This window comes from Chenopodium album, chromosome 9 (genome assembly GCF_948465745.1).
Source record: "Chenopodium album chromosome 9, dcCheAlbu1.1, whole genome shotgun sequence".
Lineage (NCBI taxonomy): Eukaryota > Viridiplantae > Streptophyta > Magnoliopsida > Caryophyllales > Amaranthaceae > Chenopodium > Chenopodium album.
In genome coordinates this window covers 3,675,771-3,688,593 of record NC_137842.1, presented here as the reverse complement: position 1 = coordinate 3,688,593, position 12,823 = coordinate 3,675,771, and the positions used below count along the sequence as shown (strand labels likewise).

The window sequence follows — 12,823 nt, the reverse complement described above, 5'->3', positions numbered from 1 at the left end:
AATCTCATATTTGCTTCTAGTTTTTGTTTATGCCCAGGTGTTCCAGATCAGGTTATATCTCATTCGATCCTGAGATCGAACGTTCCTTCCATAGACAGAAAAACTTCTACAAGCAAATCCTGGCGGATTCTGGTGATAATAACAATAATCACCGCGATCCTCCAACTAATTCCAGCGATTTAGAGGCATCATCAGACGCAGAATCAGAGATGACGGCTCCAAAGAAGCTTAGTGATTATTCACAACCAAAGCTTACGGATTTTCCATATCTCACCCCTACTCCGGCTCTTGATGGGGTTCAATTTGAAATTAAACCTCAATTTATAACGATGATAGAGAGGAAGCAATTCAGCGGGGCCAAGGGTGAAGACCCGAATCTTCACATTGCCGACTATTGTCAATATTGCAACACCATCAGGCAAGCCGGGGTCACTCAAGACCAAATCAGGGAGATTCTCTTTCCTTTCTCTTTAACTGGAAAAGCTAAATTGTGGTTTAACGGCTTAAATAGAACTACACTTGGTATAACTGACTGGGAAACTCTTGTTTTGAATTTCTATAACAAGTATTATCCTGCAGAGAGAACAGCAGTACTACGGAGTGCGATTCAGAACTTTGCCCAAGAAGTCGATGAGTCTTTATATGAGGCTTGGGAGAGGTTCAAGGACTTACAAAGAGAATGCCCTCACCATAATTTAGCACAATGGCAGTTAATCCAAGCCTTTTATAACGGCATTGGAAATTCCTCTAGAATAATTTTAGACTCTGCAGCTAGTGGGAGATTTATGAATCTTAATGTTGATGATGCAGGTCAGGTTATTGAAGATATGGCGATACACAATTCCCAATATGGGAATCCCAGAGGATTTGCTAACAAGGGGAAGCATAGTGTCGACTCTGTATCCTTTTTGCAAGCTCAATTAACCTCTATTTCCCAAAAATTAGATAACCTGAGCACTGCTAATGTAGCCAATGTTTCTGCGATTAATAATAATTCTAATGAGGCTTTCTGTGAAAATTGTGGTATTGTAGGTCATTGGGAGCAGGATTGCAGGAGTTCCGTGGAGTAAGTTAATGCCTTCCAAGCTTATAGGCAGAATAACCCATACTCCAACACTTACAATCTTGGGTATCGGAATCATCCATACCTTTCCTACCGGAGCACTAATGTTCAAAATCCACCACCACAAGAACCACAGGCGCCACAGCAACAGCAACAGAAATATTATCATCCCAATGCCAGACAGAAGAATCAACCACAACAACCCCCCTCATCTTCCGACCCTTCTCTGGCGGAAATTAGAGCAATGTTGGTCAATATGCAAAAGCACATGGAAAGGAGATATGCGACAATTGATCAAATTTTAGCGCATAATAAAATTGTAGATAATCAAATTGCGCAACTCTCCGCTACTCTACAAGCCCGCCAACAGGGAGCCTTGCCGGCACAGCCTACAAGGCCTACGGATCAAGCATTTGCAATTACTCTAAGGAGTGGTTCGAACTATGAAGGGCCCTCTTTGCCTAGAGTTGATGAACCTGTTTTATTAAATACTGCTAATCTTGATTCCATTAAACCAAACAATGTAGTTGATAGCCCTGCAGGGCTAAAGGATAATACTAACATATCTAATTCTACATTGCAAGGTACAACTCCAGAGAAGGTGGCTACTCCAGACAAGAATAAGAATGCTCCAAAGCCAATCATCAAACTTCCTTTCCCCTATCGTTAATTGAACACAAACTTGGATAAGCAGTTTGGTAAGTTCCTGGAGGTGGTTAAAGATTTGAAGGTAACAGTTCCCTTTACTGAATTGATAACACAAATCCCCTCTTATGCAAAATTTATGAAAGAAATATTGACGAGAAAAAGGTCTATTAGTGAGGTAGAGACAGTAGCTTTCACTGCAGAGTGTAGTGCCGTACTTCAAAATAAGTCTCCACCTAAATTAAAAGATCCGGGTAGTTTTTCTATCGCTTGTCATATTGGCAATCTCTTGATTGATAATGCATTATGTGATTTGGGTGCTAGTGTTAGCGTCATGCCATTATCTGTGTGTTCTAAGTTGAATATGGGTAAATTAAAAGCTACCAATATAACTCTACAAATGGTCGACCGTTCTTTCAAATACCCCTTAGGTGTTTTAGAGGATGTCCCCGTTAGAGTAGGTAAATTTTATATACCTGTAGATTTTGTTGTTCTTGATATGGCTGAGGATATGCAAACCCCAATTATTTTGGGTAGACCATTCCTTAACACTGCAGGAGCAGTCATAGATGTAAGAAGTGGTAAGCTAACACTATCAGTAGGGGACGATAAAGTTGTTTTTAATCTGAATAATGCCCCCAAAAGCTCCATGACTGAGGAGAAATGTTTCAGTGTTAATGTGGTTGTAAATTATTCTAACAAGCCCCAAGCTCTTGAAAAAGATCCCTTGGAGGCGGTATCTTGTGTTGCATCCCTTTCAGGTGAGATAGACAAATGGCAAAAGGAAGTCGATGCAATAGAAAGAGCACTCTACAATGTTGGTCTTGGTTTCGAGGATGAACAAGTGGAACCGATCAAGCAAGTTGTGCGAATCGAGCCTACGGTAAGTGTTCCACCAGATCGAGTTGCAAGTGTCGAACGCAATGACAATTTGAAGCAACATTCGATCGAAAAAGGGTTTTTAGTGCGTAGCATTAAAGAACCCCCAGTCCAAGCAAAGGAGGATCCACCAGATAAGGCGACTTGGCGTCCCACAGGTTATGTCAGGAAGCCGCATCGCAGCTTAAACATCGCTAGACCGGGTGAGAAACCACCCAATCAAGCGTTAGGCCAAGGGTCCTAAAAATTGTACTTGGCAAGAAGGTCATGCGAGACCTAGATAAACCAGCGCTTTGCGGGAGGCAACCCGTATTTTTAATGCTTTTTAGATTAGTTTTTTCTTTTCTTTTTCTTATGAGAGGAGAGATGAGGGAATTTGATGAGTTTTATGAGTGTTTGTACAGGTTTGAAGGAAAGAGTTAGCCAAATTTTGGAGAACAGAAGAAAATATCGATTGGACAATTTAGCCTCGGGCCCAATCGGGCGAAGCCCGCCCGACCGGGCGCGAGAGCAAGGTTCAAAAATAAAGTAATTTTTCCCGACCGGGCGAGTGGCGCCCGACCGGGCGCGAAATTCGTCGTATACGGACTAATTTGTCCGCCCGATCGGGCAAGCCTCGCCCGACCGGGCGCGAGAAGGGCGAAAATTTTGGACTAAAAAATTGCCCGATCGGGCGCGATAGCAAGAAGAATTAAAGTCATTAGATCGCCCGACCGGGTGAGTGGCGCCCGACCGGGCGCGAGAGGTTACGAATCAGTGCGTATCAGATCGCCCGACCGGGCTACGTCCGCCCGACCGGGCGCGAGAACGAACTCACAAAATAGCACAGATCGCCCGACCAGGCGACCCACCGCCCGACCGGGTGCGAGTAGGTTCCGCGTCTTTTTCTTCCCTCTTTTCTTCTTTCTTTCTCCATTTCTTCTTTCCTCCATTACTTTCTCTCTCTAAAACTCAAATTTTCTCTAACTTCTCTCTAAGATTTCTCCTCCATTACCAACCCAAATTCAAAACTCTTTACACATTTGTGATCCTCTCTTCACCCTCTTCACTTTCATACAAAAATTTTTCAGTTTTAATTCAAAAAAATTTTAAACCCATTTCTTGAACATATCATCAAAGAGGGCTAGGTCCATTTTTGGTAGGAGCTCCAGTTCGAGGGAGGAGTACGACCCAGACTTGCAGCTCCCGTATTGGCCGACGATCCGGATCGTGAGCCGGGAACAAAAGGAACGATTAGAGCATTTGGTCGGTCGTGAGGTAATTCCTTCTCGGTGGTTACACCGCCCTACCTTAGAATCATTTGGTTTGTATGATTTTGTTAAACGATTTTTGAATGACATTGGCATGAGAAAATTTGTTGACATGCATTATCCTACATACCGAGAACTTACCTGTGAATTCCTGTCCACTTTTCATGTTGTTAGTAGTAGGAATGGGCCTAATTTATTTTTCAGGTTAAATAATAGAAATATTAGTTTAACTTTTGTTGAATTTTGTAAAATTTTTGAATTAAATTCTGAATTATCTCACCAGTGGCATGCAGATTATAAAATGGGTGACTAATATTATGCTTTGACTGGTTTACCTGCCCCCGAACCCCAACATGCTAGTACCAAACCTATTCACCACCCTGTCCCAAAAATCTGGCAAAGATTTGCGGGTTTGTGTTTTTTAGGTAGGGTCGAGCCTCATAACGCTCAAACTAACGAACTAGCTGTCATAGGACACTATGTATACGGGTTCGGGAAATTGAACATAGGCAGGTTTATAGTTCACCATTTGAGTAGGCATGCCACAGCCAGCACCACTTCCAAGTCCCCTATCCGTTTAGGAGGCCTTATCACTCGCATAGCGGTGAAAAAGGCCGGTTTTGTAGTAGACGGACCCCACCAGCTGACCAACTGCGGACCAGATACCTACATGACTGCTAGGTATTTTGAGGATGTGGGGTGGGTTAGACCGGATAGCGAGCAAACACCACTTTGGTGTATCCGGACTGGGAACGAGCAACCTTTGCCCATTTTTCCCCTACCTAGTCCAGACTTGACCGCCTTTCCCCCAGGGCAACTTTCTTACACTTACGATGCTTTAGTTGCCAACGCTAGGGGGCAGCCGCCACCAGTTCCACCACCCCAGCCTCAGCCCGAGGTGGCTTTCTCTCCACCTCGTATGTCCCATTCCGTCCCTCATGTTGACTCTGACCCAGTTTGGGATCTTCAGAGTATAGGTCAGGCCCTAGGACGTATCGAGCATTCACATACTGACCTTAGGAGGATGGTAGGCTCCTTAGACCAGAGGTTAGGGTACCTAGAGAGGAACCAGGGTAGAGCTCTCTACCCTATGTACGATGATTATGCTCGTCGGGGCAACATTCCCGACGACGCTATTCACCCTGACTGGTTTCAGCCTCCACCCCAGGGATACGATAGGGATCCCACTGCCCGTGGTATTTACACCGACTATTCTTCCTTTTTCGGGTACGGGCAGGACATTCCTTTCGGGGGATCGGCGGGGGGGAGTTTTCACGCTGATTATTTTGGTGGTAGCTCTTCTAGTGCAGGTGGTGCAGGTGGCAGTGGAGGTGCGGGCTTCGGCTCGATGGACGAAGATGATGAGGACTAGCTATGCTGGGCTAGTTTCCGAGCCAATGAGGACATTGTCTGATTCTGGCTTGGGGGAGATTTTGGTTTGGTATTTTTCTTTTTCTCTTTTCTTTTATTTTTGGTGTGTTTTATTAGGTTAGATTTTTTTTGGCTTTCTAGGTTAGTTTTATTGCTTTCTTTATATATAAAAATACAAAAAAATTGAAAAATAAAAAAATCCAAAAATACGTTCCAATGAATTATAAATTATGCTTCCCTGTGCCCCTTATTTGAGAAAATTGTTTTGATTCCTGGTATTTGATGATAGGCATTGTGGATTAGTTGATCATGATTTGATGTTTGATTGCCTTGAAACCTTAACATGCGTTAAATTTGTCCAACTACTTGTGAATATAGTGCTTGACTAGTTGATTTGGTTAGGAAATGTGTGATAGTTCCATAATTCCTGGTATGTCAATGAATTTGAGTATTGGTTTTCTACTATTAGTAATATTTATATGATTCATTATTATGCACATTGTGGAGGACGAAGGCATTTGTTCTTTTAGGTAGCCTCCAGATATTGTAGATACATTTGTTCCCTTCTTGCTACCCATGTTGTTGCCTTGACTTTTTGTTGTTTGTTAGCCACATTACAAGCCTATTTTTCCCCATTGGTTACTAGTCCCAAGCTTGGCTTGGGGGAGCTATTAGTGAGTGAGGTGATGGAGTTTGTAGTGTGCTTATTATTAGCACAACTTGGGTGGGACTTTGAGAAGTTGTTTTGTTGTTATTCATGTTTATTTTTGATGCGTTTGAGAGTTATATTTTCTTGAAAAAAATAAAGCATGATGTTATGAAAAAAAATAGAAGTTCAAAGGAAAAAAATGTGAAAAAAATTAAGTGAACTTCAAAGGAAAAAAAAAGTGTTCAAATGTTCTAGTTTGAGGTTGATCAAAAGAAATATAAATTTGAGCTTCAATGAGAAATTCAAGTTTGGAAAATAAAGTTTGTTTATTCACTCTACTTCTTCATTATTATATCTTATGAGTGAAATTGTAAGAGTTGGGTTTATTTATTATGATTGGAGTATATTTGGTTGATGTTAGAGTTGGTTATGTAGGAGATGTATGATCACTATTTATTTTGATCATGGGTTTTATTAGGATATGGCTCCTTTAAGCATAGCTTTTCTCTCACTTATTCCCAAATTTATCATACCCTTTACCCTAGCCTTACATTACAAGCTTTAAAGACCTTCCGACCTTTGTGCATAGAATTGTATGAATGTGAAAGTGTTGCTTATCAATGCAAGTTATGATTTGACATATTTCGAGTCGACTAGTAGGTTGAGCGTTCATTGTTTTATACACACGAGAGTGTGAGTTGGGAGGGCATTGTTCACATAAAGGGGTTGGATGGAGAGCGATTGAGTACATCTTTTACTCGCCACAAAAATGAGAGTCGAGTGTGTGAGCACTAGTCTTGAATTCTATATGCTCTTGTGGTTTGCTCTATTTGACAATTGTTAGGGAAGAAAGGTAATTGGATGGATTTGATTGGTTGACTTTGAAGCATGTTTAGAGACTCCTCTTTAATCATCAATCAAATATCTAAAAGGTGTAAAGTAAGGAGCAAAGCCTAGCCCCTTACCAAACCTATCTGGAAACTCTTACCGATCAGTTAGAGAAGGTAGAATACACATATCTACCTAGGGAAGAAAATCAATTTGCTGACGCCTTGGCAAGACTAGCCTCAATGGTTAGGATTCCCACGGAAATCGAGCAAATGCCTCTAACTATAGAAAAAGGGCACAAACCAGCATACATCCAGGCTATAGAAGACGACAAAGTAGTCCAAGACGAAGAAGAAGAGGATGAACCGTGGTACACGGATATACTCAATTACGTCACCAAAGGAGAATACCCTCCCCATGCTGACAAAAGAGCAAAACGAGCATTAAGGCTTTTGGCTTCCCAATATGTACTCATAGACAACGAGCTACATAAAAGGGTACCTAAGGGTCGAGCTCTCCTATGTGTAGGAAAGAAGGATGCACAAAGGGCAATGAGGATAGTCCGCGAAGGAATCTGTGGCACTCATATAAATGGCAAAATGTTAGTCCAAAAAATAATGCGAGAAGGATACTATTGGACTACAATGAATAGGGATTGCCATCAATATGTAAAAAGGTGCCCTAAGTGCCAAATTTATGCCAATTTACAACATGTTCCTCCATCCTTTCTCTACACCTACACATCGCCATGGCCATTCTCTACATGGGGAATCGACATCATCGGCAAAATCACTCCCCCAGGAACAGGAGGCCACGAATATATCTTAGTAGCGATTGATTACTTCACAAAGTGGGTCGAAGCGCAATCGTACGCTAAACTCACTGCAAAACATATAGCACTCTTTATCGAGAGAAATATTATTTGTCGATACGGAGTCCCACATGAAATGATAAGTGACAATGGAACTCATTTTCAAGCCGAATGTGAAGAATTGCTACAAAAATACGACATTCAACATCATCATTCTTCCCCTTATAGGCCTCAAGCAAATGGAGTAGTCTAGGCTGCTAATAAAAATCTGAAGACTATCATCGAGAAAATGACGGAAAATTATAAGGATTGGCCTGACAAACTTCACTTCGCATTGTGGGGTTACCGCACGTCAATTCGCACATCAACAGGAAATACGCCATTTTCCTTGGTATATGGAATGGATGTCGTACAACCTGTCGAACTAGAAATACCATCTCTACGCATTGCATTAGAGAGTAAACTTGATGAAGTTGAATGGACTAGGGCAAGATATGAAGAATTAATTCTACTCGATGAGAAACGACTAGAAGCTCTGCATCACACTCAGTGTTATCAAAATCGTATGGCTAGGCATTTTAATAAGAAGGTCAAGACAAGAAACATCAAAGTAGGAGACTTGGTGTTAAAAGCACTAAGGAAAAATGTTTTAGATCCAAGGGAAAAATTTAGACCTAATTGGTCTGGACCCTATATTGTCAAAACAATCCTGTCAGGAGGAGCAGCAAAACTAACTGATATGGATGGCAATGAGTTCTCGAACATGACAAATCTTGACCAACTTAAGAAGTACTACCCATAATTACTTAGAGAGCTACGTTTGGCCTGATTCCTTAAGAAAGAATACGTAGGCAACCCTTTACGGGTGTGGCCACTTTATTTTTCGAAAATCTTGCATCCCAGAATTAATTAAAAATTCGACAGAAGATCGGCGAAATATCGGCGTCGAAGAGAAAACTCTGGCGCCAGACAGCGACTATTAGCGCCAGCCGACGGCACTGGCGCCTGGCGCCAGACTGCTGTGGCCGCCGCCAGTCGCGGACAAACGGCGCCAATTCACAGGCAAATTTTGGGCAAATTTCGGTGTTTTTCGGAAAATTTTCGACTTCCGAACTCGAAGAATTTCTGGAAAATTAATTTTTTCGATTTTCATTGCTTTAATAAAATAAATTTAAAGTAAATAATTTAATTAAAAGCTGAAATTTCATTAATAAAATAAAATTACATTATTGATGGAATTTTAATAAAACTGAAATAAATTAACTTTAAATGAAAAATATAAACTAAGTCTAATAATTTGAAATTAAGCAATGCTCCTAATCTTTCTTTTCTTTCCTAGCCCTTTTCCAATTTTTGTCTACTTCCTCCTCCTCATCCATAACCTTAGCTAGTAGGCATCCTTTAGAGGACCTACATTCAATCTTAGAGTAGATAGTCTCCCCTTCAGCTAGGACTCCATGCTTCTTTTCTACCCAAGCTTTTTTCTCTATGGTGTCAGCTTTCCTTTTTCCCTTATCTTTGGTAGTACTTTTCTTCCTAGGCATTGCAGGTGTTTTGAATTCAACTCTTTCACCTAAGAGTTCCTTGGCAGGAATCACCCTGTCACCTAGACGACTCTTCACGTCAGTTTTACCCTGATTTTTCTTCAAGTCCTTTGAAGGTTTCTTCAACAACCACTTCTTCACATCATTGGGCTAAGAAGGAGGAACCTTTTGGGGGAATCACTTCCCATAAAGGTCTAGCACTCCAATAAGCATCAAATCTGTCTACTTCCTGAGAGACAGGATACTCGTAGGGAGGACGAAGATCCCCGGAAGGAATGTTCTGAAGCAAGTCGTATTGTCGTTTTACCCTACAGGGATAATAATAAGTCATACGAGACAAACTTGGAAGACGGCAAAAAGGTTGCTTGTTGACACCAACCATCCTTTCTATTTTCCACCATGGGACGACCCACTTGATAGAAAAATTGCGAGATTCGAAGACCCTTCTCCACTCATGGCGCCCCATTTTAGAGAAGCGTTTCTTCCTCCTCACAAAGCAATTCGGGGTGTACTTCTCAATATTGTCCGGAGGGCTAATTAATTCTAGCCTTTCCATTAGCCACATCTGTAAAAAAAAAAAAATTGCAATGCAATTAAATTATTATTACAATACAAAAATATATTTTTTTATTTATGTAATTAAAAATATTATTTTTCTACTTGTAATAAAATTGGAGAACCGCGAAAGGGTGCTTTTGGGTTCCTTTTCAATTCATCAAGACTAATCATAGTCTCTCCAACTATCAATGGCATTGGATTTCTCCCTGATTCAATTTGTTCTAGTACGGTGGTTATAATTGATTGGCCTTCATTATTTTTACCACTACTAAGAAAAAATTGATTAAGCATGCAAAATAAGAAAGCCCTTCTTCTATAAATATGAAAAGATTCAGAAAGAGGTTTATCAAAATAATGGCGTGCAAATTCTTTCAAATTAATTATTTTTCCATCTACTATTTTTGATAAATCCCTTTCTTTTAAATTGAAAAAGCGCTCAAAATCCTTGTAATAATATGCATCTACTCTAGGGATTACTATGAGGTTTATTGCAGGGAAACCTAAAATAGTACCAAATTCTTCTGTCAAAGGGCTAATCTCATCATACCCTATTCTAAAGCAATGAGTATCAACATTCCAATATTCTAGAGCGGTATGAATGAAATCTAAGTCAAGATCTACCCCTTTGATGCCATAAATTCCCCCCAAGTGAAACAAATCTAATTCTTTTCTGTCTCTAGCATTAAGAGATCGACACCATTCATGGGTGTATTGGTTGAAAGTTTTGGTGACTAGAGACATGATATTATTTTCTAAGGCCAAGAATTATTTTATTCGCTGAAATTATGAAAAGAATCGGCTGGGCAGGGGGCTATTTATGCATGAATTACGAGCAGTTTTAATCGGGGTAAAACACGGAGACAGCGCTAATTGGCGTCAGACTCCGCGATTGGCGCCACACGCCAAGTGTAGCGCCTGGCGCTACACCCAATTGTGTGGCGCCAGCTGGTGCCAATCTGCCACGTCATCCGCGCTTTCTAAAACCGCGTTTTTACCTTAAATCCGAGTCTGCTAATGACTTTACGGCTTTTTTATCTTTTTTTAATTAATATAACTATTATATTAATTATATTATTCTTTTTTGGATTTTATTCAAGTTTTTATACACCCAACATTCTATTTGATTTTTCCTTTTTTTTCATTTTTCTTTTTGGGGGACAGATTCGGATACCCTCCATCAATAATAAAAATGACGGAATTTTTGCGCAAAATTATTTGTCACACTTTTCTTGCACACACAAACATGCACATAAAAATAATAATAGCAAACATGATAAACTCATAATAGTATGTATATACAAAATATATCTAAAAAATGAGTTTAACTAAAAGGCAAAGTTCTATACAAAGTCAAATAAATAATAAAAGGCACAGGTACAAACCACCTCGCGCGAGAGCTGTCAAAGAAATAAGTCAATAAACATGCATAATATATGTGGACAAAAGTTGCAAATAAATAAGCTTACTCGAGTCTGGTGGCGAGGAATCGACCGCTCTACGAAGCACGGCCGGAAGAATCATCTCCCCAATCGGCCCATATGTCCCCTGGTAATGGATAGACATACGGGGTAGCATGAACTCAGCAGCATCGCCCGGACAAAGCAAAACCAAGTCTGTGAGGCATTACTTAGGGGCTACTAAACAAAAGATAAGAGCTGAAAAATCATACCGCCACATCCTCAGCCGGTACAGGAACAGGAGCTAACAACGGCAGTAGCTCCTCTGCATAGCATCGCCCAGGGATCGTGCAAGATCACCAAGGGGGACCAGCTCCCTCTGACATGCTCGCGGCGCCAGGACACTCAGCTTCCCACTCGGTGAAGTTGTTCTACCTTTTTGCAATATATTTTGGGTTCCTTGGTACGCCAGTTAGCCCCTCTAAGAAATTTGACATGATTTTTAGTAATCGGCTTGATTGCATAAAGTGATCGACCTGATGAAAGATCGTCTCACTTAGCTTAAAGCGCCTAAGCATTGGCTCATCGCAAAAGGCACCGACGCATTGGTTCATTCGCAAAAGGCACCGACATAGTGGTTCATTGACAAAAAGCACCGACATAGTGGTTCATTGACAAAAGGCACCGGCATGCTGGTTCATTCACAAAAGGGCACCGACGTACAGGTTCAAAGCAACGGAAGCGCCGACGTACAGGCATAACGGAAGCAAAGTTCAAGCGAGCTTTTAAAGATCGACAAGCGGAGATCTTCGGTAATTTCCTTTGGAAAATTATCGCATTGAATGAGGATGGCTTCAAGCGAGGATATCTTCGACGGCATTCCCTAGATTGTGGAGATTATTCACAAACAACTGAGGATTGTTTCAAGAGAAGCAATCTTCGATAGTATTCCCTTGGATGTGGAATATTATCAATGCGGATGAGGATTGTTTCAAGAGAAGCAATCTTCGATAGTATTCCCTTGGATGTGGAATATTATTAATGCGGATGAGGATTGTTTCAAGAGAAATAATCTTTGATGGTATTCCCTTGGACGTGGAATATTATCAAAGCGGATGAGGATCGTTTCAGGCGAAGCAATCTTCTGCATTGGAAGCAGTTACAAGCGTAGCAGTTTTCAAGCGGGATGACGTTCTCTAGCTTGCAGGAGGTCATCAAAACAGTGATACAACAGCAAATCGGTTACTTTCAGAGACGTGTGCTCGACGGTGCAATATACGCGTTTCTTAACTCTTTTATCTGTTTAACTAACGCTAGTTTGCAGGTATCGGCGTTACAAGAATGGTTTAGGATCGCAGAACGTTCTGAATCATTCTCCGTCCCTATTGATACTTTGACTTTTGTTTTCGAAACTTGCGTTTCTCCAAACTCAGTCAAAGTGGGGGCTTCTGTAGACACCCATTTGTGTCTCCCCAAAACCAAACCCGGTGATGAGTACCTTTCACGTCGAATCATAATCGAATGAAGCGAAAGTGTGGAAAGTTTAGTGTTGCGGATAGTTTTAACTTCTTTTCCCTTCTCTCTGTTTTTGAAAACAGCCAATCCAGTTTGGTTGGTCCATAATATGGGTCCAATAGTACTGTAGTTGGATGGGTCTTGACAAGAACTTTCCAACGATATATTATAAGCCCAATTTCGATGAATATTGAGGAAGTTATGACCAATTTACTAAATTGGGCCCGGTTTGAGCCTTATATGCGGCCCAATGATCTAGGGGAGGGCCTAATTATGATTTATCATTTCTAATGCAATTAGGAATGGTTTTAGT

At 40.9% G+C, this 12,823-nt stretch overlaps 1 non-coding gene across 1 annotated transcript; it reads right to left on the bottom strand.

Annotated features, from left to right (window-relative positions):
* Positions 1–590: 590 nt before the first annotated feature.
* LOC145561014 (small nucleolar RNA R71) lies at positions 591–697 on the bottom strand. Its single transcript, XR_014093597.1, has one exon. It is a non-coding gene; the product is annotated as a small nucleolar RNA R71 (small nucleolar RNA).
* Positions 698–12,823: the final 12,126 nt, after the last annotated feature.